This window comes from Coregonus clupeaformis, unplaced genomic scaffold, assembly GCF_020615455.1.
Source record: "Coregonus clupeaformis isolate EN_2021a unplaced genomic scaffold, ASM2061545v1 scaf0062, whole genome shotgun sequence".
NCBI classification, from domain to species: Eukaryota; Metazoa; Chordata; class Actinopteri; order Salmoniformes; family Salmonidae; genus Coregonus; species Coregonus clupeaformis.
In genome coordinates, this window is record NW_025533517.1 from 692,457 (window position 1) to 717,500 (window position 25,044).

Sequence of the window (25,044 nt, forward strand, 5' to 3'; positions counted from 1 at the left end):
AACTTAAACAGTGAAATGCTTACAAGCCCTTTCCCAACAATGCAGGGTTAAAATGTAAGAAAAGTAATATTAATAGTAAATCTAGTAGTAAATAGACCTGTACTTAGTAGAAAGGTAGTTGGGATGAGGCTATGGCCTTCTCACTAACACAATATTACTGAGGTTCAGTTCTATAAATCTGCTATTCATCCTAAATTCATTCTCAAAATTATAAAAAAAAATAATAATCAAAATCTATTTTCAAACTTTAAAAAAACAAAATATATGTCAATATGTGCTCCATCATGTCAGTGAGTAGGCGGTTTAAACATGATAGTGTGTAAACCGAGATAGCTGCAGGCTAGATCTACCATCTGATTGTTCACCTTGACTCCAGGATAATAAAGATCATTATAGGGTGGAACTACAGCCTACCTTTAGTCCTACAGGTAACAGCTATATTAATAATTAAAACCATGTTTATGATGATGAATGAAATTACCATGTATCGTCAACACTAAATAAATACTATTATAAACATGATCGGTAGTACATGATCGTTTAAATTTACAGATTCATCTTTTTATCAGTGTTAGTTGTATTAATGTTTTATAAAAAGGTATTTGAACAGCATTCAGCAGGCCCCTTTGCAGCCGATGTCGGCCTGTGATGACATTGTCAATAATAAACCTATATAGAACGGCAAAAGGTATTCATGGGAAAAAATAGAAAACATTATCAGATGAAAATTATTTCATATATTGTTCATTTCGTTTATTATTTTTTACGCAGCAAAAATAAAGGATGGGTTATATGAATTTGGTGTACCCAGTAATGCACTAGGCCTATATGCAAATCAACATCCGTAATTAATTCATATACATTTACAAGGAACAGATGAGTTTGTATAAATGTAGTCCCCTGTAGCTCAGTTGGTTGAGCATGGCGTTTGCAACGCCAGGGTTGTGGGTTCGTTTCCCACGGGGGGCCAGTATGAAAATGTATGCTCTCACTAACTGTAAGTCGCTCTGGATAAGAGCGTCTGCTAAATGACTAAAATGTATAATTGTGGAAAATATCTAGGCCTAAATTGAAAAATTTAGCAATATGTTTATCAAACGCATCTATTTTATTGTTTATTTAGGCTACCCTATATATTATGGAAGCTGCATGCCTGCATTTCATTTGACTTAATTATGTTTTCGAATCTAATTACAATTAGAACAGCAAATATGTAAAATGTCCATCAATTTCGGAGTTTAATTTGAGTGGTGAACAGTATAATTATTCCAGTAATTGTGAGGTGTATATAATATCTAAAGGCGCTGTGAGGAATAACACCAGTATCTGTCTGTCTGTCTGTCTGTCTATCTGTCTGTCTGTCTGTCTCCCAGCGGCTGAGACAATAACAGAGACGTTTCATATGAACTTTGGTTTCAAAATATGCAGTTGTTGATGAAAGTCAACACACACAACATCTCTCCATTCCACGCCTCGCTGCTCCCAATTATCAGCTTTACACAATAACGCTTTGTTCATTAAATCCTCAAAGAAGCACGCTACTTCGTCTGTTTTAGCCTCTACTTTCCTAAATCCAAATCTGTTGAAATAAAACAGAAACATCTGCAGATCTGCTATAGCCTACACAAATATTATAGGAATAGGCCTAACACAAATTCTAAATTATATAATTTGTACAACTAATTTTAAGGCAGAGCAATAGCCTAATATTTCATAAAAACATAAACACATTCATTTTCACAGCCCAAACCCCCCAAGTACAGACATTCACAGTAAGCCTTTTTCTCCCAGTTGCTATGTAGGCCCATGAAATATTTGAAGTATAAAGTAGTGTAAACAGTGTTTTACCTTGATATATTTAATATAAAGTATAAATATATATAAGGAGAGTGTATAAAGTAATAAAGAGAGTGTTATTTACCTTGAATGCGACGGGCAGCGTCTTGTTGCACCGCCAATGAGACGGTAACACTGAGCAGAGGAAGTTTGGGCTGTCAGTCCGGACCAGCTCCGCCGGGTGGTCGGCTATGATCTCCGCCATGCTGCGGTTCTCCTGCAGGCGCAGCCTTGGCACCGTGCTGTCTTGCTGCCCGGTCCCGGTCGGCGTGTTGAGCTCGTTCATCTTGGCCGGGATCGGCTGGAGGCTATTGGACGGCGGGCTAAACCTCCGCGTGGCACTGGGATCTACGGGAATGTGCATCACAACAGACTAGGTTTCAGCACAGCGACTAGGCACTGGAAAGAGTCAAGACCACCACGCCAGTTCTCCTCTCCTCTGCTCTCCCTCTCCTCCTTAGCGACTCAGTCGGCCTGTCTGTCTGCTCGACGCGGCTGAGAAACTTCAGCTCTCCGGCCAACGGAAAATTGGACTCCGAGTTGCTAAACTTCTCTCCACGACAGTGTTCTCTGGGCGCCTCGGTGCCTCAAAATAAAACCGTCTCCAGCTACAAAACCACATCTGAACGGGCGAGTGGGATTTTTTTTTTAGGACATTTTCATTGTTAAGTGTCCGCGTCAAAACACCAGACCGATTGCTTCATGTGTGAATTTAATTAAGTCTGATGAAAAAAAAAAATCTAAGTAATCTAGAATTAGCCTACTAAAAGAAACACAAGACGGAATTCTCTCTTTCCCTTCAGTAGTCAGCGGGCAGCTCCAGGTGCGTCAGCGGGTCTTCGTGCCAAATTGAAAAACGTTCGAGCCTGCAGGCTATTACACGTACAGAACACCTTCAAAGGCGCGACAATAAAGATGCGAAAACGGCTTTGAACAATCATCTATAGTGTTGTTTATAGCCAGCAGCACATATATTTCAGCCAAATGTAGATCAGCCAAATCTATTCACAGCCTAGCCCATGTAACACCATCTTTAATGCATTCATGTAGCCTATATGATAGGGTTAAAAGGTGGTTGAAATAGAATAAAAGCTGTGAGTCGGTGAAATAAAGGGGAAAGCTCTCTCCATGTTTTGGTTTAGTAGCTGTGATACGGTGCTGCGGGTAGGAGGCCGGGCTTCCCGGTGCCTCTTGCTGACAGTTTGTGGTTTATATAGGGTAGCTGTCCGGTGCCCGGCGCTTACCATGCTGATGACATAAACCACGTGGTGTCTCCTGGACCTATAGTGCCCTTCACCATCTATCAATGACCAATATGTTACCGGTTAGGTCACTAATGCTACAGAGGACCTGCCGCTCTGAGGATGGGTTCAATGTTAAATACATATTGTAGCCTACATGTGTAGCCAGTTTAACAGTTTAGGAATATCGTTTTATGATTCAAAGCGTCATGTGAACTCGGGCTCCCGAGTGGCGCAGCGGTCTAAGGCACTGCATCTCAGTGCGTCACTACAGACCCCCTGGTTCGATTCCAGGCTGTATCACAACCGGCCGTGATTGGCAGTCCCATAGGGCGGTGCACAATTGGCCCAGCATCGTCCGGGTTTGGCCGGTGTAGGCCGTCATTGTAAATAAGAATTAGTTCTTAACTGACTTGCCTGGGGAAATAAAATAACAGTGCCTACAAGCATAAAACCCGAATAGAGGAATTAAATGTTCTAGACAAATACATACCGACATGCCATACAGTTCATTGCTCCAAATTAACATTGTGACAGTTGTGTTGAATCCTTCGCCACAGTCCATCAGATGGAGCAGGATAGTCTCCCCACATGCCACTCAAACACGTGGCTAACTGTAAAACGTTCACATTATCTGTGGTGTTCCGTCACTATAAATGTGTCCCCTAATGTAGACTAGTTCTCTCATTACAAGGCCCGAATGAAGGGAAAGCCGCGTCAGAACTCAGACTGGAAGTGAACATATGCAGGGAGCCGTGAGTCACTGGCGGGCTGGGGCTGCGGAGGGGAGTCAGGTAGGGAGACAGACAGACAGACAGCTGGGAGGTTTAGTTACGCATGGACACAGGGTAGAGCTGTTGCGCAACACAGGTATAATTTACTGTAATAGGTATTATTCTACTCTGTACTGTAGGCTACAGTACACTCTTAGAAAAAAAGGGGACACATTTGCGGATCTATATAGAACCTTTTGGTTCTTTGGAGGAGATTAAATAACCCTTTCCTAAGCAAGGTTTTAATATATATATATCCAGTGAGGGTTCTATCCCTCCCCCAGATTGGAATGGGGATTTTAGAAACCAACAGCTAACAAAAGCTAACCCAGTCACATCAAACTCTGAAATTACAGATAATGTTCAGTTTTAATTTGTTTGAGCTGTTTTCCATTGACATCCATATTAATGATGCTGCTGCATGATTTCGCCTGGTCAGAAAATGGCTATCTGACGTCGGACATGTTAGCTCTCTATGACAAGGGAAGATCGAATTCATATTTTGCAACGTAGTTGCCGAGTTCTTAGTGGCAAACAGCAAGGTTCATACAAACCTGTGCTGTTGCAAACTACATTCTAGTTAGAAGCAAGAGGAAATTATGTGTTTAATAAAACCTACAATTTTTTTGATAAAAAAGGGTTTCTACAGCGCCTTCAGAAAGTATTCACACACCTTGACCTTTTCCACATTATGATGTTTTACATCCTGAATTTAAAATGGATAAATTGAGATTTCGTGTCACTTGCCTACACATAGTATCCCATAATGTCAAAGTGGAATTTAGTTTTTAGAAATGTTTACAAATTCATTAAAAATGAAAAGCTGAAATGTCTTAAGTCAATAAGTATACTGAATAAGCCTGAATAAGTTCAGGAGTAAAAATGTGCTTAATCCATAAAAGCCCTGTCTAAACTGGGGGGAGGGGGTGGGGTTCTACTAAGCTATATGGAATTGTTTTAAGAAGGTCATCCCAAGGATCATTTAGCTATTTGATTTTGAATTTTAAGGCCCCTTGAAGTATCAAAAAATATTACAAAAAGAAAGTATACTTTTTTTTTTTTGGGGGGCTTACTGCTATTAGACCATGCAAACGCATTGAATAACAGATTCACTACATGGAACAACAGATAGTCCCCAAAAATCTAAAGGAAGTTTTTTACATGTATTTAACCCCATCAAATCCAACACAACACATCACTGAGTACCACTCTTCATATTTTCAAACATGGTAGTGGCTGCATCATGTTATGGGTATGCTTGTCATCGGCAATGACTAGGGAGTTTTTTAGGAATAAAATAAATGGAATAGAGGTAAGCACAGGCAACATCCTAGAGGAAAACCTGGTTCAGTCTGCCTTCCAACAGACACTGGGAGACAAATGCACTTTTCAGCAGGACAATAACCTAAAACACAAGGCAAAATCTACACTGGAGTTGCTTTCCAAGATGACATCAAATGTTCCTGAGTGGCCTATTTACAGTTTTGACTTAAATCGGCTTGAAAATCTATGGCAAGATTAAAAAATGGCTGTCTAGCAATAATCAACAACCAACTTGACAGCGCTTGAAGAATTTTGAAAATAATAATGTGCAAATATTCACAGGTGTAATTGCTGCCAAAGGTGATTCTAACATGTATTGACTCAGGGGTGTGACTACTTATGTAAATCCGAATTTTCTGTATTTCATTTTCAATGTATATATATATATATATATATATATATATATATACATATATATATATATATATATATATATATATATATATATATATTGTATTATAATGTATTGTAGTGTAGTGTAGTGTAGTGTATTGTTGTTGTATTGTAGTGTATTGTGGTGTATTGTAGTGTATTGTAGTGTATTATAATGTATTGTAGTGTAGTGTATTGTAGTGTATTGTAGTGTATTGTGGTGTATTGTGGTGTATTGTGGTGTATTGTTGTGTATTGTAGTGTATTGTAGTGTATTGTAATGTATTGTAGTGTATTGTAGTGTATTGTTGTGTATTGTATTGTAGTGTAGTGTAGTGTATTGTATTGTAATGTATTGTAATGTATTGTAATGTATTGTAATGTATTGTAACGTATTGTAACGTATTGTAGTGTATTGTATTGTATTGTATTGTAATGTATTGTGGTGTATTGTAGTGTATTGTATTGTATTGTAGTGTATTGTAGTGTATTGTAATGTTTTTTTTATTATTTAATTTAATTTATTTCACTTTTATTTAACCAGTTATGGAGGTAAGGCCATAGTGCAAAATAATTACAATTTAGTATTAACACTGGAGTGATAGATGTGCAGAAGATGATGTGCAAATAGAGATACTGGGGTGCAAATGAGCAAAATTAATAACAATGTAAATAACAATATGGGGATGAGGTAGTTGGGTGGGCTAATTTCAGATGGGCTGTGTACAGGTGCAGTGATCGGGAAACTGCTCTGACAACTGATGTTTAAAGATAGTGAGGGAGATAAGTGTCTCCAGCTTCAGAGATTTTTGCAGTTCGTTCTAGTCAGTGTATTGTATTGTAGTGTAGTGTAGTGTAGTGTACTGTAGTGTATTATATTGTAGTGTATTGTAGTGTAGTGTAGTGTAGTGTAGTGTATTCTATTGTAATGTATTGTAGTGTATTGCAGTGTATTGTATTGTATTGAATTGGAATGTATTTTAGTGCAGTGTATTGTAGTTTATTGTATTGTATTGTATTGTATTGTAGTGTATTGTAGTATATTGTAGCGTGTTGTAATGTATTTTAGTGTATTGTAATGTATTGTATTGTAATGTATTGTAATATATTGTAGTGTATTGTAATGTATTGTAGTGTATTTTATTGAAGTGTATTGTATTATAGTGTATTGTATTATAGTGTATTGTAGTGTATTGTAGTGTATTGTAAGGTATTGTAGGGTAGTGTATTGTATTGTAGTTTATTGTAGTGCATTGTAATGTATTGTAGTGTATTGTATTGTAATGTATTGTAATTTCTTGTAGTGTATTGTTTCGTATTGTAATGTATTGTAATGTATTGTAGTGTATTGTAGTGTATTGTAGTGTATTGTATTGTATTGTAATATATTGTAGTGTATTATAGTGTATTGTATTGTAATGTAATGTAATGTAATGTAATGTATTGTAATGTATTGTAGTGTATTGTAGTGTATTGTAATATATTGTAGTGTATTGTAGTGTATTGTGATGTATTGTATTGTATTGTAATGTATTGTAATGTTTTGTAATGTATTTTATTGTAGTGTATTGTATTGTAGTGTAGTGTATTGTATTCTATTGTAATGTATTGTAGTGTATTGCAGTGTATTGTATTGTATTGAATTGGAATGTATTTTAGTATAGTGTATTGTAGTGCAGTGTATTGTAGTTTATTGTATTGTATTGTAGTGTATTGTAGTGTATTGTAGTGTATTGTAGTATATTGTAGCGTATTGTAATGTATTTTAGTGTATTGTAATGTATTGTATTGTAATGTATTGTAATATATTGTAGTATATTGTAGTGTATTGTAATGAATTGAAATGCATTGTAATGTATTGTAGTGTATTGTAATGTATTGTAGTGTATTGTATTGTAGTGTATTGTATTGTATTGTATTTGTAATGTATTGTAATCTATTGTAGTGTATTTTATTGAAGTGTATTGTAGTGCATTGTTTTGTATTGTATTGTAATATATTGTAATCTATTTTATTGTATTTTATTGTAGTGTATTGTATTATAGTGTATTGTAGTGTATTGTAGTGTATTTTATTGTAGTGTATTGTTTTGTATTGTAATGTAATATATTGTAGTATAGTGTATTGTAGTGTATTGTAATGTATGGTAGTGCATTGTAGTGTATTGTATTGTAGTGTATTGTAGTGTATTGTAAGGTATTGTAGGGTAGTGTATTGTATTGTAGTTTATTGTAGTACATTGTAATGTATTGTAGTGTATTGTATTGTAATGTATTGTATTTTCTTGTAGTGTATTGTTTCGTATTGTAATGTATTGTAGTGTATTGTAGTGTATTGTATTGTATTGTAATATATTGTAGTGTATTGTATTGTATTGTAATGTAATGTAATGTAATGTAATGTAATGTATTGTAATGTATTGTAATGTATTGTAGTGTATTGTAATATATTGTAGTGTATTGTAGTGTATTGTAGTGTATTGTAGTGTATTGTATTGTATTGTATTGTATTGTAATGTATTGTAATGTATTTTATTGTAGTGTATTGTATTATAGTGTATTGTAGTGTATTGTAGTGTATTGTATTCTAATGTATTGTAATTTATTGTAGTGTATTATAGTATATTGTATTGTATTGTATTGTAATGTATTTTAGTGTACTGTATTGTAGTGCAGTGTAGTGTATTGTATTGTATTGTATTGTATTGTATTGTATTGTATTGTAGTGTATTGTAGTGTATTGTAGTGTATTGTAGTGTATTGTATTGTATTGTATTGTAGTGTATTGTAATGTATTGTAATGTATTGTAATATATTGTTGTGTATTGTATTGTATTGTAATGTATTGTAATGTATTGTAGTGTATTTTATTGTGGTGTATTGTATTGTAGTGTATTTTATTATAGTGTATTGTAGTGTAGTGTAGTTAATTGTAGTGTGTTGTATTGTATAGTGTGTTATAGTGTAGTGTAGTGTAGTGTGTTATAGTGTAGTGTGTTATAGTGTAGTGTGTTATAGTGTAGTGTGTTATAGTGTAGTGTGTTATAGTGTAGTGTGTTATAGTGTAGTGTGTTATAGTGTAGTGTGTTATAGTGTAGTGTATTTTATTGTGGTGTATTGTATTGTAGTGTATTTTATTATAGTGTATTGTAGTGTAGTGTAGTGTATTGTAGTGTGTTGTATTGTAGTGTAGTGTAGTGTGTTATAGTGTAGTGTGTTATAGTGTAGTGTGTTATAGTGTAGTGTGTTATAGTGTAGTGTGTTATAGTGTAGTGTGTTATAGTGTAGTGTGTTATAGTGTAGTGTGTTATAGTGTATTGTGTTATAGTGTAGTGTGTTATAGTGTAGTGTGTTATAGTGTATTGTGTTATAGTGTAGTGTGTTATAGTGTAGTGCAGTGTAGTGTATTGTAGTGTGTTGTATTGTATTGTAGTGTAGTGTAGTGTGTTATAGTGTAGTGTGTTATAGTGTAGTGTGTTATAGTGTAGTGCAGTGTATTGTAGTGTGTTGTATTGTATTGTAGTGTAGTGTAGTGTGTTATAGTGTAGTGTGTTATAGTGTAGTGTGTTATAGTGTAGTGTAGTGTAGTGTAGTGTATTGTAGTGTAGTGTAGTGTAGTGTGTTATAGTGTAGTGTGTTATAGTGTAGTGTAGTGTAGTGTGTTATAGTGTAGTGTGTTATAGTGTAGTGTGTTATAGTGTAGTGTAGTGTAGTGTGTTATAGTGTAGTGTATTGTAGTGTAGTGTAGTGTAGTGTGTTATAGTGTAGTGTGTTATAGTGTAGTGTGTTATAGTGTAGTGTAGTGTAGTGTGTTATAGTGTAGTGTATTGTAGTGTAGTGTAGTGTAGTGTGTTATAGTGTAGTGTGTTATAGTGTAGTGTGTTATAGTGTAGTGTGTTATAGTGTAGTGCAGTGTAGTGTCTTTATTGTACAGTCGTGTAAAGAAGCCACTCCGGGATGCTGACCTTTAGGCAGTTGCAAAGAAAAAGCCATATCTCAGACTGGCCAATAAAAAGAAAGATTAAGATGGGCAGTCTGAGATATGGCGTTTTCTTTGCAACTGGAGTCGGCTCTTCACTGTTGACGTTGAGACTGGTGTTTTGCGGGTACTATTTAATGAAGCTGCCAGTTGAGGACCTGTGAGGTGTCTGTGACCCCAAACTTTTGAACGGTAGTGTATTTACGCCCCTTTACGCATTATGCTGAATAATAATGACATTGCAGCAGACTATAGAGAACCGTTGGCTAATTTGTTGCATATAAAAAAAATCTAGACATTTATTTTGACTTATAAACTGGGTGGTTCAAGCCCTGAATGCTGATTGGCTGACAGCCGTGGTATACCACGGGTATGACAAAACGTTTATTTTTACTGCTCTAATTATGTTGGTAACCAGTTTATAAAAGCAATAAGGCCAGAGGAGGTGTGGTATATGGCCAATATACCATGGCTAAGGGCTATTCTTAGGCAAGACGCAACGCAAGCTAAGACTGATGGTTTGGTTAGCTAAACTAGCAAGTCTGTTTGGTTACCACAGCAACTACTTTTAGCTAGTAAACTTGCTGGCTACTTCAGTGGATGTTGAACATGGATGACAGCGTAGGAAACTAACATGGGGCAGATATATTTAAATCAGTTGACACCGACAGTGTGTAAACTTCTGAGGGCATAATTACACTATTATTACCCTGAGAATAAGACTGGTTCATGAATCATTTTAAACTTTTCCAGAATGTTTAGAAACTCTGTCCAAGACTTTGATATTCTAAGTGTTCCAAAAGAAGGTGATTCATACTGTGTCTAGGTGTTAGGACAAGAGGGCAAATATATTAATATTCCCTGCCCCCATCCTCTACTGTAGAGGGCATCTTTACCCTCTCTACCCCCGTTCTACCCTCTCTACCCTCTACCCTCTCTACCCTCTACCCTCTCTACCCTTTCTACCCTCTACCCTCTCTACCCTCTACCCCCTTTCTACCCTCTACCCTCTCTACACCCTCTCTACCTCCTCTCCTCTCCTCTCCTCTCCTCTCCTCTCCTCTCCTCTCCTCTCCTCTCCCTCTCCTCTCCCTCTCCTCTCCTCTCCTCTCCTCTCCTCTCCTCTCCTCTCCTCTCCTCTCCTCTCCTCTCCTCGTCTCGTCAGTCACACTATCTAACAGATCACTCCACAACACAGTGTCACACCCCTCTGTATTCTAAAAAGGTTTTACTGTAGTTCTTTCATATTCAGGGTATTTTCTAAACTGACAGCACAGTTAGCCACCTAACTTGACTTTAACATTCCTGCATCTATATACATATTGTAGATTTTGATCTTTTTGTGAGAGGTACGTGTGCAAGTGTGTGCGTGTGTGTGTGCGAGTGTGTGCGTATGATGTGTGCTTGTGCATGCCTGTGTGTGTGTGGTGGCTGTGTGTTGAGGATGTGGGAAATATATAAAGTCTAAAGCCCTGACACATTGTGTTACAGAGGAAATAAAGAGTGCTAGAGTTCTACTCCCCCTCTCCGAACCTCGCTGAGCGCCACAAATATGGTTCAGATTGGCCAACATTCCCAGAGATCAGCTTCTTGTGGACCGACGAGATCAGCTTCTGATGGACCGACGAGATCAGCTTCTGATGGACCGACGAGATCAGCTTCTGATGGACCGACGAGATCAGCTTCTGATGGACCGACGAACGGATGAACAGGAAAAAAACTGTGATGGTGCTAAACAGGCCTGGCCCAGACTACAAAATGTTGGGGATAATTTAGACAGAATGTTGGGGTTAATTTAGACAGAATTTTAGGGGTTAATTCAGACATGATGTTAGTGGTTAATTTAGACAGAATGTTAGGGGTTAATTTAGACAGAATGTTGGGGTTAATTTAGACAGAATGTTGGGGTTAATTTAGACAGAATGTTGGGGTTAATTTAGAGAGAATGTTGGGGTTAATTTAGACGTAATGTTGGGGTTAATTTTGACAAAATGTTAGGGGTTAATTTAGACAGAATGTTAGGGGTTAATTTATACAGAATTCTAGGGGTTAATTTAGACAGAATGTCATGGGTTAATTTAGACAGAATGTTAGGGGTTAATTTAGACATAATGTTAGGGGTTAATTTAGACAGAATGTTAGGGGTTAATTGAGACAGAATGTTAGGGGTTAATGTATACAGAATTCTAGGGGTTAATTTAGACAGAATGTTATGGGGTAATTTAGACAGAATGTTAGGGGTTAATTTAGACAATGTTAGGTTAATTTAGACAGAATGTTAGGGGTTAAATTAGACAGAATGTTGGGGTTAATTTAGACAGAATGTTAGGGGTTAATTTAGACATAATGTAGGGGTTAATTTCAGGCAAAACGTTAGGGTTTAATTTAGACAGAATGTTGGGGTTAAGCTTCAGTCCTGATAATATCAATTTCTAACCACTGAATTCCGTTTTAGTATAAAAACATCCTAAAGTGGAAAAAACTAAACATTCTGTACTCAACTGAGGCTGGAATGAATTAAAACCCGCCTTAGCAATGTTTGTACAGTGTCTTTATTTACAATATTCATCCCGTGCCTACACACTTCTAATTCTGAAAAATGAAACCTGTGAGGTGCATCAATCTGGTAGTAGTTGTAGGATTTTATACAGTACCCAAGACCAGTCTGTGAGTTAATTTGACCCTTGGAAAAAGTGCTACTGTGTAAATACTCCACTGTGGTAAGAGGTATCCAGCTCTATCTCTTTCCACATGTACAGCGTAGCGGGACCCTATCTGTCGCAGCACTCCAGCCAGGTCGCTCAAGTTCCAATTTGATATTAGATATCCGTCCAGGTCCCCAGGACATCAGGAATCGGCTTCAATACCAATACTGACCACTAGGGGCAACAGTGAGCGCTATTCCCATCAAGTAGACCTGGGTTGCTAGAGCATTGTGGACGGGGGTGGTGGATGGGCATACGCTGTGAGCTCCGGCTCTGGGGATGGATGGGCATACGCTGTGAGCTCCGGCTCTGGGGATGGTGGATGGGCATACGCTGTGAGCTCCGGCTCTGAGGGTGGTGGATGGGCATACGCTGTGAGCTCCGGCTCTGGGGATGGTGGATGGGCATACGCTGTGAGCTCCGGCTCTGAGGGTGGTGGATGGGCATACGCTGTGAGCTCCGGCTCTGAGGGTGATGGATGGGCATACGCTGTGAGCTCCGGCTCTGGGGATGGTGGATGGGCATACGCTGTGAGCTCCGGCTCTGGGGATGGTGGATGGGCATACGCTGTGTGCTCCGGCTCTGAGGGTGGTGGATGGGCATACGCTGTGAGCTCCGGCTCTGGGGATAGTGGATGGGCATACGCTGTGAGCTCCGCCTCTGGGGATAGTGGATGGGCATACGCTGTGAGCTCCGGCTCTGGGGATGGATGGGCATACACTGTGAGCTCCGGCTCTGGGGATGGTGGATGGGCATACGCTGTGAGCTCCGCCTCTGGGGATGGTGGATGGGCATACGCTGTGAGCTCCGGCTCTGAGGGTGATGGATGGGCATACGCTGTGAGCTCCGGCTCTGAGGGTGATGGATGGGCATACGCTGTGAGCTCCGGCTCTGGGGATGGTGGATGGGCATACGCTGTGAGCTCCGGCTCTGGGGATGGAGGATGGGCATACGCTGTGAGCTCCGGCTCTGGGGATGGTGGATGGGCATACGCTGTGAGCTCCGGCTCTGAGGGTGATGGATGGGCATACGCTGTGAGCTCCGGCTCTGAGGGTGATGGATGGGCATACGCTGTGAGCTCCGGCTCTGAGGGTGATGGATGGGCATACGCTGTGAGCTCCGGCTCTGAGGGTGATGGATGGGCATACGCTGTGAGCGCCGGCTCTGGGGATGGTGGATGGGCATACGCTGTGAGCTCCGGCTCTGAGGGTGATGGATGGGCATACGCTGTGAGCTCCGGCTCTGAGGGTGATGGATGGGCATACGCTGTGAGCTCCGGCTCTGAGGGTGATGGATGGGAATACGCTGTGAGCTCCGGCTCTGAGGGTTGTGCATTCAATCCCTGTGACAGGCACTTATTTTTAGTTTTTTTAGTTTAAAATTTTCCCTAAACTTAACCGTCATAAATCGATGTCTATTCCCCCCAAATTAATTGAGATACAGCCTATATTGGGCCTATCTGAATTCTAGCTACATTTGAAGCACATGTTGTGCCCTAAAAAGTAATACGTAACACTGTAAAACTGTAAAGAGATTTGTTTATTATAAACCCTAAAATGTTGATAGGAAATACCTGTCATTGAAATTACAAAGTCATTTGTGGAATATTCGATTTCTACGTTGTGTAAAAGCACAATTTTCCTTTAGAAAATTGTAGACTGTTTCTTTAGAAACATCAGGTTTGTGATGATGACAAGACATCAGTCATTCATTCATTCTGTGAACATTGATCACCTGAAAAATATATCTCTTTTCCTTTTTTGTCTGTGGCCCCAGATGTTTGGATACACTGGGAAAGTTACCTGAGTGGTATCCTATGAAACAGATTTGAGGAGTTGGCGAGGTAACTTTGGACAACTCTGAGTTCAACTCGGGAGAACTGGTGAAACGAAAGTGGGTCACCTTTTAGGCTGGTACATTTCTATGGCAATGAATCCTTCAGAACTAACCTGCTCCAGGGCAGGCTAACTCACAGCTATCTCCGCTCACCCTGAATGAAATGACTGAGCCATGAGTTGAGGACCAAAGAGATCAGATTCCCTCCCTCTCACAAAGATTGCATCATCATCCCCTTAATTTGAGGAAGACGACTGCTACTCAATATTAGGAAGGTGTTTCTAATGTTTCGTATACTCAGTGTATATATCAATGCGTTATCTAAACTGCGGACGCAAATCCGCCATAGAAATACAATTGGTAATGGTTTGGTAATATGTATAGTCTATCTATTGAACAGTTTGGTAATATGGATAGTCTAACTATTGAACAGTTTGGTAATATGGATAGTCTAACTATTGAACAGTTTGGTAATATGGATAGTCTAACTATTGAACAGTTTGGTAATATGGATAGTCTAACTATTGAACAGTTTGGTAATATGGATAGTCTAACTATTGAACAGTTTGGTAATATGGATAGTCTAACTATTGAACAGTTTGGTAATATGGATAGTCTAACTATTGAACAGTTTGGTAATATGGATAGTCTAACTATTGAACAGTTTGGTAATATGGATAGTCTAACTATTGAACAGTTTGGTAATATGGATAGTCTAACTATTGAACAGTTTGGTAATATGGATAGGTCTAACTATTGAACAGTTTGGTAATATGGATAGTCTAACTATTGAACAGTTTGGTAATATGGATAGTCTAACTATTGAACAGTTTGGTAATATGGATAGTCTAACTATTGAACAGTTTGGTAATATGGATAGTCTAACTATTGAACAGTTTGGTAATATGGATAGTCTAACTATTGAACAGTTTGGTAATATGGATAGTCTAACTATTGAACAGTTTGGTAATATGGATAGTCTAACTATTGAACAGTTTGGTAATATGGATAGTCTAACTATTGAACAGTTTGGTAATATGGATAGTCTAACTATTGAACAGTTTGGTAATATGGATAGTCTAACTATTGAACAGTTTGGTAATATGGATAGTCTAACTATTGAACAGTTTGGTAATATGGATAGTCTAACTATTGAACAGTTTGGTAATATGGATAGTCTAACTATTGAACAGTTTGGTAATATGGATAGTCTAACTATTGAACAGTTTGGTAATATGGATAGTCTAACTATTGAACAGTTTGGTAATATGGATAGTCTAACTATTGAACGGTTTGGTAATATGGATAGTCTAACTATTGAACAGTTTGGTAATATGGATAGTCTAACTATTGAACAGTTTGGTAATATGGATAGTCTAACTATTGAACAGTTTGGTAATATGGATAGTCTAACTATTGAACGGTTTGGTAATATGGATAGTCTAACTATTGAACAGTTTGGTAATATGGATAGTCTAACTATTGAACAGTTTGGTAATATGGATAGTCTAACTATTGAACAGTTTGGTAATATGGATAGTCTAACTATTGAACAGTTTGGTAATATGGATAGTCTAACTATTGAACAGTTTGGTAATATGGATAGTCTAACTATTGAACAGTTTGGTAATATGGATAGTCTAACTATTGAACAGTTTGGTAATATGGATAGCCTAACTATTGAACAGTTTGGTAATATGGATAGTCTAACTATTGAACAGTTTGGTAATATGGATAGTCTAACTATTGAACAGTTTGGTAATATGGATAGTCTAACTATTGAACAGTTTGGTAATATGGATAGTCTAACTATTGAACAGTTTGGTAATATGGATAGTCTAACTATTGAACAGTTTGGTAATATGGATAGTCTAACTATTGAACAGTTTGGTAATATGGATAGTCTAACTATTGAACAGTTTGGTAATATGGATAGTCTAACTATTGAACAGTTTGGTAATATGGATAGTCTAACTATTGAACAGTTTGGTAATATGGATAGTCTAACTATTGAACAGTTTGGTAATATGGATAGTCTAACTATTGAAAAGTTTGGCCCCGTGTAGCTCAATTGGTAGAGCATGGCGCTTGCAACGCCAGGGTTGTGGGCTCCATTCCCACGGGGGACAAGTATGAAAAAACAAACCAAAAAAAACATGTATGCACTCACTAACTGTAAGTCGCTCTGGGTAAGAGCGTCTGCTAAATGACTAAAATGTAAAAATGTAATATGGATAGCCTAACTATTGAACGGTTTGGAGCGTGTACTGAAGTAATGGACAGGTTCGTTTTGCAAGGCCCTGATCCCCAGGCGGGTGGAGAGTTTTCTTTACTATCAATGGAATGGTCGAAAACGTGCGAACCCTATTTTAATTTGCTCCATGGCAAGGCGGCAAAGTGTTGCGTTATCACTAGTTACCACAGCCACAAAGTCATAAACCCCGGCTATTTCCACATTCTCTTCTTAAAGTCTGATTTTAAACCTAACCTTAACCCTAAGTTTAACCACACTGCTAACATTAGCCTAATCCTAACCTTAAATTAAGACCAAAAAGCTCATTTTTATTTTAATGAATTTGTACACTATAGACAATTTTGACTTTGTGGCTGTTTTATCTGGAAACCCTACCTACAGAGAAAAGCTGTTTGGCTCTCAGACGACTCGTGAATTGGAAGAACTTTGCAGCAGGTGTTTCTGATCAATAAACATTGCCATGCTGGTGGATGGTAAGAGTTAAATAAAACCCAGGCCTGAAACTAAATGTAGGCTGGAAAATAATTGGCAGGTCATCTCATAGAAAAAGACACGTGACTCTCATAATCCGACCAAAACGATGACCTATTGACTGACATCGTTGTGCGACATCGTGGGTAAGCTCTGGCCATCGTCTTTCAGCTCAAAAAAAGTGAATGTATTTTAAACTTCACGCACAGTAACACTTTTATATTACTTATTAATACAATTATTTTATCGATAAGAATGGGGAAAAGGGTGCTTTTGGTTGTGCATTGATAACCAATAGTCGGCATTAACTATAAGCAATAAAGTATATTTCACACCATAGCTGCTGAATTAGGGTGGCAGGTAGCCTAGTGGTTAAGAGCATTGGACCAGAGCCGACTAGGGGAAAAATCTGTCGATGTGCCTTTGAGCAAGGCACTTTACCCTAATTGCTCCTTTAAGTGGCTCTGGATAAGAATGTCTGCTAAATGACTAAAATGTAAAGTTTATTTGATTTTGGCACAAAGGAGATTGTGTCACTGACCCCGCCCATGGATTGATGTTTCAGTGTTGTCTCAATGAAGAGTTCAGCATTCAACTAGCGACATGCACGCACATTTACAAGCCTGCTGGAGTTCTGGTTAGCTTTCTAAAACCCAGAGTGGATCTAGCTGACTTCGTAAGATACCCCTCCGGTTGTTAGCTAGATAGCCAGAGGTAACATCACTGAACAAAGTGGAAACAAATGGTTAACGACTCGCGAGTAGTTTTACAATGGTCCACCGTTTATGAATGTAAAATGCCGTCCGGGCAAAACCGCTATAGGAAGTAAACAAATTAAATTAAAAATTAAATTAAATTAAAAATGTTGCGCCGATAAAGTGGGTCAGATCTTTTGACCTAGTTCGGCTAGACGCAACCATGATGCTATCGAACCTGCACTCACTTGTTTCGCTAGGGCACTCGAAAACAACGGTACAGCGAAGCCTTATCCTTACAACAATTACTATCTGGGAGATTTTTTATTTTTATTTTTTGCACAGTGCTCCCAAAATAAAACTCCTGGTCCAACAGCAAAATATTTTCATTGTTGCCCATGCGAGGAAGTTAGGCTGGCCATTTTTAGCTAGGTAGCCTATGACAACAAAAACTAAAAGTGTATGACAGAGTCATAGACCATTTTGACAACATGAAAGAGAGGATGGCGTTCAACTAGTCTAAGTAGGGTGAGTCAACTTATTTTACTTGCACGCGCACGCAAGCACACACTCTCACACACACACAAACACACTCACTCACACATACACACACATTCACTCTCTCACACACACACGCACTCACACACACACGCACACGCACACGCACACACACACACACACACTCACACGCGCACATATGCGCACGCAAGCACACACACACTCACACAGGCACACACAAATCAGTATCATGGACAGCCACATGATATTTAGCGACACTGATTGGACTGTAACTTGCTTGACCATGCCGCAGGTGAAATAACTGTTTGTTTCATGCAATATGCTTTGTGGACTTCACTGTACAGATGTTGCTCTCCAGTTTTGTGATTAAACAAACGTATGTGTAGTTGAATTTATTCCGCCACTGTGTGACTGTTGTCTTCCTGTTGTCAGGACCGTAGTGTATATACTGTAGTACTGGTTATAGAGATAGAGCCTAACACCTCTCTCCTCTCCTATCCTGCGTTCTTTCATCGGTCCAGAGGAAAGTACAGCCACTAGATGATTTAGGCTCTCTGTCGTTCTGTCTCTCTCTCTCTCTCTCTCTCTCTCTCTCTCTCTCTCTCTCTCTCTCTCTCTCTCTCTCTCTCTCTCTCTCTCTCTCTCTCTCTCTCTCTCTCTCTCTCTCTCTCTCTCTCTCTCTCTCTCTCTGTCTCTCTCGCTCTCTCGCTCTCTCTTTCTCCCTCTCTCTCTTTCTCCCTCTCTCTCTTTCTCCCCCTCTCTACCCCTCTCTACCCCTCTCTCTCTCTCCCCCTCCCTCTCTCGCTCTACCTCCTCCTCTCTCTCTCTCAATTCAATTTAAGGGCTTTATTGGCATGGGAAACGTGTGTTAACATTGCCAAAGCAAGTGAAGTAGATAGTAAACGAAAGTGAAATAAACAATAAATATTAACAGTAAACATTACACTCAGAAGTTTCAAAAGAATAAAGACATTTCAAATGTCATATTATGTATATATACAGTGTTGTAACAATGTGCAAATAGTTAAAGTACAAATGGGAAAATAAATAAACATAAATATGGGTTGTATTTACAATGGTGTTTGTTCTTCACTGGTTGCCCTTTTCTTGTGGCAACAGGTCACAAATCTTGCAGCTGTGATGGCACACTGTGGTATTTCACCCAGTAGATATGGGAGTTTATCAAAATTGGGTTTGTTTTCGAATTCTTTGTGGATCTCTGCAATCGGAGGGAAATATGTGTCTCTAATATGGCCATACATTTGGCAGGAGGTTAGGAAGTGCAGCTCAGTCTCCACCTCATTTTGTGGGCAGTGTTCACATAGCCTGTCTTCTCTTGAGAGCCAGGTCTGCCTACGGCGGCCTTTCTCAATAGCAAGGCTATGCTCACTGAGTCTGTACATAGTCAAAGCTTTCCTTAAGTTTGGGTTAGTCACAGTGGTCAGGTATTCTGCCACTGTGTACTCTCTGTTTAGGGCCAAGTAGCATTCTAGTTTGCTGTTTTTTTGTTAATTCTTTCCAATGTGTCAAGTAATTATCTTTTTGTTTTCTCCTGATTTGGGTCTAATTGTGTTGCTGTCCTGGGGCTCTGTGGGGTCTGTTTGTGTTTGTGAACAGAGCCCCAGGACCAGCTTACTTAGGGGACTCTTCTCCAAGTTCATCTCTCTGTAGGTGATGGCTTTGTTGTGGAAGGTTTGGGAATCGCTTCCTTTTAGGTGGTTGTAGAATTTAACGTCTCTTTTCTGGATTTTGATAATTAGCGGGTATCGGTCTAATTTTGCTCTGCATGCATTATTTGGTGTTTTTCGTTGTACACAGAGGATATTTTTGCAGAATTCTGCATGCAGAGTCTCAATATGGTGTTTGTCCCATTTAGTGAATTCCTGGTTGGTGAGCGGAACCCAGACCTCACAACTATAAAGGGCAATGGGTTCTATAACTGATTCAAGTATTTTTAGCTCTCTCTCTCTCTCTCTGTGTAAGGTTTGATAAACTGGCCAACTCAGAGGAAAACCTCCTCCTCCTCCCCCTCCCCTCCTCCTCCCCAGGAGTTCAAACCACAGGCCCCAGATCAGAGGTAATCCCATAATGACTGTTTGTCACCACGATTCTGACGTCACCACACAGCTCTGAGATCAGCCTTCAGGCTTTACTCCAGATGCAGAGGATAACTTACCCAGGAGAAACAGTAGGTGTGTGTGTGTGTGTGTGTGTGTGTGTGTGTGTGTGTGTGTGTGTGTGCAGAGCTCTAAAGTGTGACCAATTTGGTCGCACATGCGACTAAAAATCTTGCTGTGCGTATCTTCCAGTACTTTTATTTTGGGAGCACTGTGCAACTAAAAAAATATCCAATAAAAAACTCAATGCCTAACAATGTTTCGCCTCAGCACTCTTCTCTTCACCGCTCAAACAAGACAGACAAGACAGACTGATGCTTTGTTTACAAACCATAACCAATCATAATGCTACAAATGCTAATTAAACCAATCACAATCTAGGCACACAACCAATCCCTTTTTTTGCGCAAACTTTCCCTCAGAGCTGTGCCACCCCTTTCTGGCAGGTAATGGCATTAGCTAGAAAGTTAGCTAGCAAGAATAACAACAACGAAACAGGGTGGAATTGAAGCTTTCTTTTAACAAAACAAAAAAACTAATGAGGAAATGATCAACCACAACCAGAAGAAGATGATGAGGACAATGTCTGCTACCGATCCACCTCCTCAGAAAAAGAAAAAGATGCTTCAATAGGAGACGTGGGACAAAACTAGCAACACAATATTCTGTTGAAAGTGTTAAAGTTAAAACACGAGGCGTTGTAGTAGTAACTGGGTCCAGAAGCCTAAAACACGACGCGTTGCTAAAACATAAATTAAGCCATCAGGCTAAATCAAATCAAATGTTATTTGCCCCGAATACAACAAGTGTAGACTTTACCGTGAAAATGCAAACTAATGAGCCCTTTCCCAACAATGCAGTTAAAAAGTATGAAAATGAACAAATAGTACTGGTACCGAGTCAGTGCACTGGGGTGGTTGGGTTAGTAGGGGTAGTTGGGGTGGTTGATTGAGGTAATATGTCTTGCTGATGTTGAGGGAGAGGTTGTTGTCCTGGCACCACACTGCCAGGTCTTTGACCTCTTCCCTATAGGCTGTCGTTGGTGATCAGGTCTACCACCGTCGTGTCGTCAGCAAACTTAATGATGGTGTTGGAGTCATGCCTGGCCACGCAGTCGTGGGTGAACAGGGAGTACAGGAGGGGGCTAAGCACGCACCCCTGAGGGGCCCCTGTGTTGAGGGTCAGCTTGATGGATGTGTTGTTGTTTGCCCTCACCATCTGGGGGTGGCTCATCAGAAAGTCCAGTATCCAATTGCAGAGGGAGGTATTTAATCCCAGGGTCCTTAGTTTAGTGATGAGCTTGGAGTGCACGATGGTGTTCTCCGTTTTGCTCTACGACCCCCCACAAGTGTATAAAGAGTTACCCGTCTAACAGAACACAGAGGGTGTTCTTTAATGGAAGCCTCTCCAACATAATCCAGGTAGAGTCAGGCATTTGAGTAAAGCCAGTGTGTGTCTGTATGTGGATCACTCAACACTATACATGTCAGCTACTACAGCGACTGAATTGACTGCAACACTTAACCTTTACGGGATTGGTGTCCCGTATACGGGACGGTTGAGCTAATATGCGCTAATGTGAATAGCATGATTGTTGTAAGTAACAGCAAACTTTCCAGGACATAGACATGTGTTATATGGGCAGAAAGCTTAAATTCTTGTTAATCTAACTGCACTGTCCAATTTACAGTAGCTATTACAGTGAAAAAAATACCATGCTATTGTTTGAGGAGAGTGCACAACAACAAAAAACGTATCACAGCAACTGGTTTGATACATTCACCTCTGAAGGTAAATAATGTACTTACGTTCAATTAATCTTGCTCTGATTTGTCATCCTGAGGGTCCCAGAGATAAAATGTAGCATAGTTTCGTTTGAAATGTAGGAACTTAAATGTAGGAACTTGGTTCTATTGTTCGAACCCCTGCTGTCTCTGGCTCCACACCCACCCCGCCCGGCCATCTAGATGTGTGAAAGTTAGTGTATAAGCTAATGATCCATCATGTATGATATTCCTGGGAGTGTGTAAACTTACATTTTGTATTGCCATATCATTTTGGTTTGTTCTCTATAGTTTGTACTTGAAAAATGTATCAATTGACCAATTGACCAATTCGGGCAGACTTGATAGTCCAGTATTGCAATGCTTCACTGGATCAATCTGAAACTTTGCACAGACACTGCTGCCATCTAGTGGCCAAAATGTAAATAGCGCCTAAACTGCAATATTATATTGTGGCCTTTCTCTTGCATTTCAAAGATGATTAAAAAATATATAAATAGATAATGCATGTTTTTTTGTTTGTATTATCTTTTACCAGATCTAATGTGTTATATTCTCCTACATTCATTTCAGATTTCCACAAACTTCAGTGTTTCCATTCAAATGGTATCAATAAATATAATAATAATAATAATAATAATAATAATAATAATAATAATAATAATATGCATATCCTAGTTCAGTCGTGTGATCAGGTGCCACAAAAAGGGACTTGCAATTGGCTCAGAACAGGGCAGTGCGGCTGGCCCTTGGATGTACACAGAGAGCTAACATTATAGTAGCAAAGGCCAAATTCAATATTTTATCTCCCTGCTGCTGTTGAACCAGGTCTCTCTTGAAAAATAGATTTTATCTCACTGAGAAAAACCTGTATAAATAAAGTAATGTGCATGTCAATCTCTCCTGGCTCAAAGTGGAGGAGAGATTGACTTCATCACTACTTGTATTTGTGAGAGGTATTGACATGCTGAATGAACCGAGCTGTCTGTTTGAACTACTAGCACACAGCTCGGACACCCATTCATACCCCACAAGACATGCCACCAGAGGTCTCTTCACAGTCCCCAAGTCCAGAACAGACTATGGGAGGCGCACAGTACTACTTAGAGCCATGACTACATGGAACTCTATTCCACATCAAGTAACCGTTTACAGTTTGCAGTTGCACAATAAAGGTTATATTTTAATCAAGTATATAAATATATTTGCTCTTGCACTTTTGAATACGATCAATGTTCTGTTTTGTATGTTACATTTGTTTGTCCAAAACTAATCACCTATGTAAATAGGTTTGCTGTTGCACTTTTGAAAACAATTATTAAAAGTTGTTTTAATTCTGTCTGGCCCAGTCTCTAGTGATGTGTTCCTGTTTTTATTCTGTCTGGCCCACTCTCTAGTGATGTGTTCCTGTTTTTATTCTGTCTGGCCCACTCTCTAGTGATGTGTTCCTGTTTTTATTCTGTCTGGCCCAGTCTCTAGTGATGTGTTCCTGTTTTTATTCTGTCTGGCCCACTCTCTAGTGATGTGTTCCTGTTTTTATTCTGTCTGGCCCACTCTCTAGTGATGTGTTCCATCATCAAGGTATCAACTGATGACAATTAACAATGATAGGACAGTCATTTGCAGTAAAAAATATGTAATACAATTCTGGTCAATTTTGTCTGGTGCTCCTTACTTTTTGAAGTTAGGAGCACCAGTGCTACCAATGAAACAGGTTAATGTAGAGCCCTGTGTGTCTGCAGCAGGCAAAGAGAACCTGGCCAACCAGACAGGATGACAGCTACAATCATTTCCAAACAAAGAAAGAGGGGGAGGAAAGAGGGGGAGGCAAGAGAGGGGAGGAAAGAGGGGGAGGAAAGAGGGGGAGGAAAGAGAGGGGAGGAAAGAGAGGGGGGGAAAGAGGGGGGAGGAAAGAGGGGGAGGAAAGAGAGGGAGGTCCCTAATGACATCACTTCATGGAGGTCCCTAATGACATCACTTCATGGAGGTCCCTAATGACATCACTTCATGGAGGTCCCTAATGACATCACTTCATGGAGGTGCCTAATGACATCACTTCATGGAGGTCCCTAATGACATCACTTGTACTTAAAAATAGGGAGGGGAGGAAAGGAGAATGGATGGAGGGGGGAGGGGGAGGAGCGAGAAGGGGAGGAGGGGCGAGAGGGGGAGGGGGAGAGGGAGGGGCGAGAGGGGGAGGGGAGGGGGGAGAGGGAGGGAGGGGGAGGGGGGGAGAGGGAGGGGCGAGAGGGGGAGGGGAGAGGGAGGGGCGAGAGGGAGGGGAGGGGAGAGGGAGGAGAGGGGAGGGGGAGAGGGAGGGGCGAGAGGGGGAGGGGGAGAGGGAGGGGCGAGAGGGGGAGGGGAGGGGAGGGGGAGAGGAGGGGCGAGAGGGAGGGAGGGGAGAGGGAGGAGAGGGGGAGGGGGGAGAGGGAGGGGCGAGAGGGAGGGAGGGGAGAGGGAGGAGAGGAGGAGGGGGGAGAGGGAGGGGCGAGAGGGGGAGGGGGGAGAGGGAGGGGCGAGAGGGAGGGGAGGGGAGAGGGAGGAGAGGAGGAGGGGGGAGAGGGAGGGGCGAGAGGGGGAGGGGGAGAGGAGGGGCGAGAGGGGAGGGGGGAGAGGGAGGAGGGGGAGGGGGGAGAGGGAGGGGAGGAGAGGGAGGGGAGGGGAGAGGGAGGAGAGGAGGAGGGGGAGAGGGAGGGGCGAGAGGGGGAGGGGGGAGAGGGAGGGGCGAGAGGGGGAGGGGGGAGAGGGAGGAGGGGGAGGGGGGAGAGGGAGGGGAGGAGAGGGGGAGGGGGAGAGGGAGGGGAGGAGAGGGGCGAGAGGGAGAGGAGGAAAGGAGTGGAGTGGAGGAGGAGAACACATTAAGATGTGTCGAGGGCTGAGGGTCAGCTGCTAACGACAGAACAGAGACACCCGGGAGAAACGTTTCCTCTTTTAGACTCCTTCTGATGTTGACGTGTCACTCACCACCTGCTGTATCTGTGTGTATCTGTGTGTGTGTGTGTGTGTGTGGTGGCTCTTTGATGGGATAGGGTGACAGTGCCCGGGGCAAAATCCAGGAACGCAAAACAAAAAAACGGCCTTTCAAAGTTTCCACTTTGCGTGTGTGTGCGTGTGTGTGAGAAAGAGAGAGACATAATTGT

The 25,044-nt window shown here is 40.5% G+C and overlaps 1 pseudogene; it reads right to left on the reverse strand.

Moving 5' to 3' along the window:
* Positions 1 to 25,044, reverse strand: part of LOC121556988 — a 161,340-nt pseudogene that overhangs the window by 90,137 nt on the left and 46,159 nt on the right.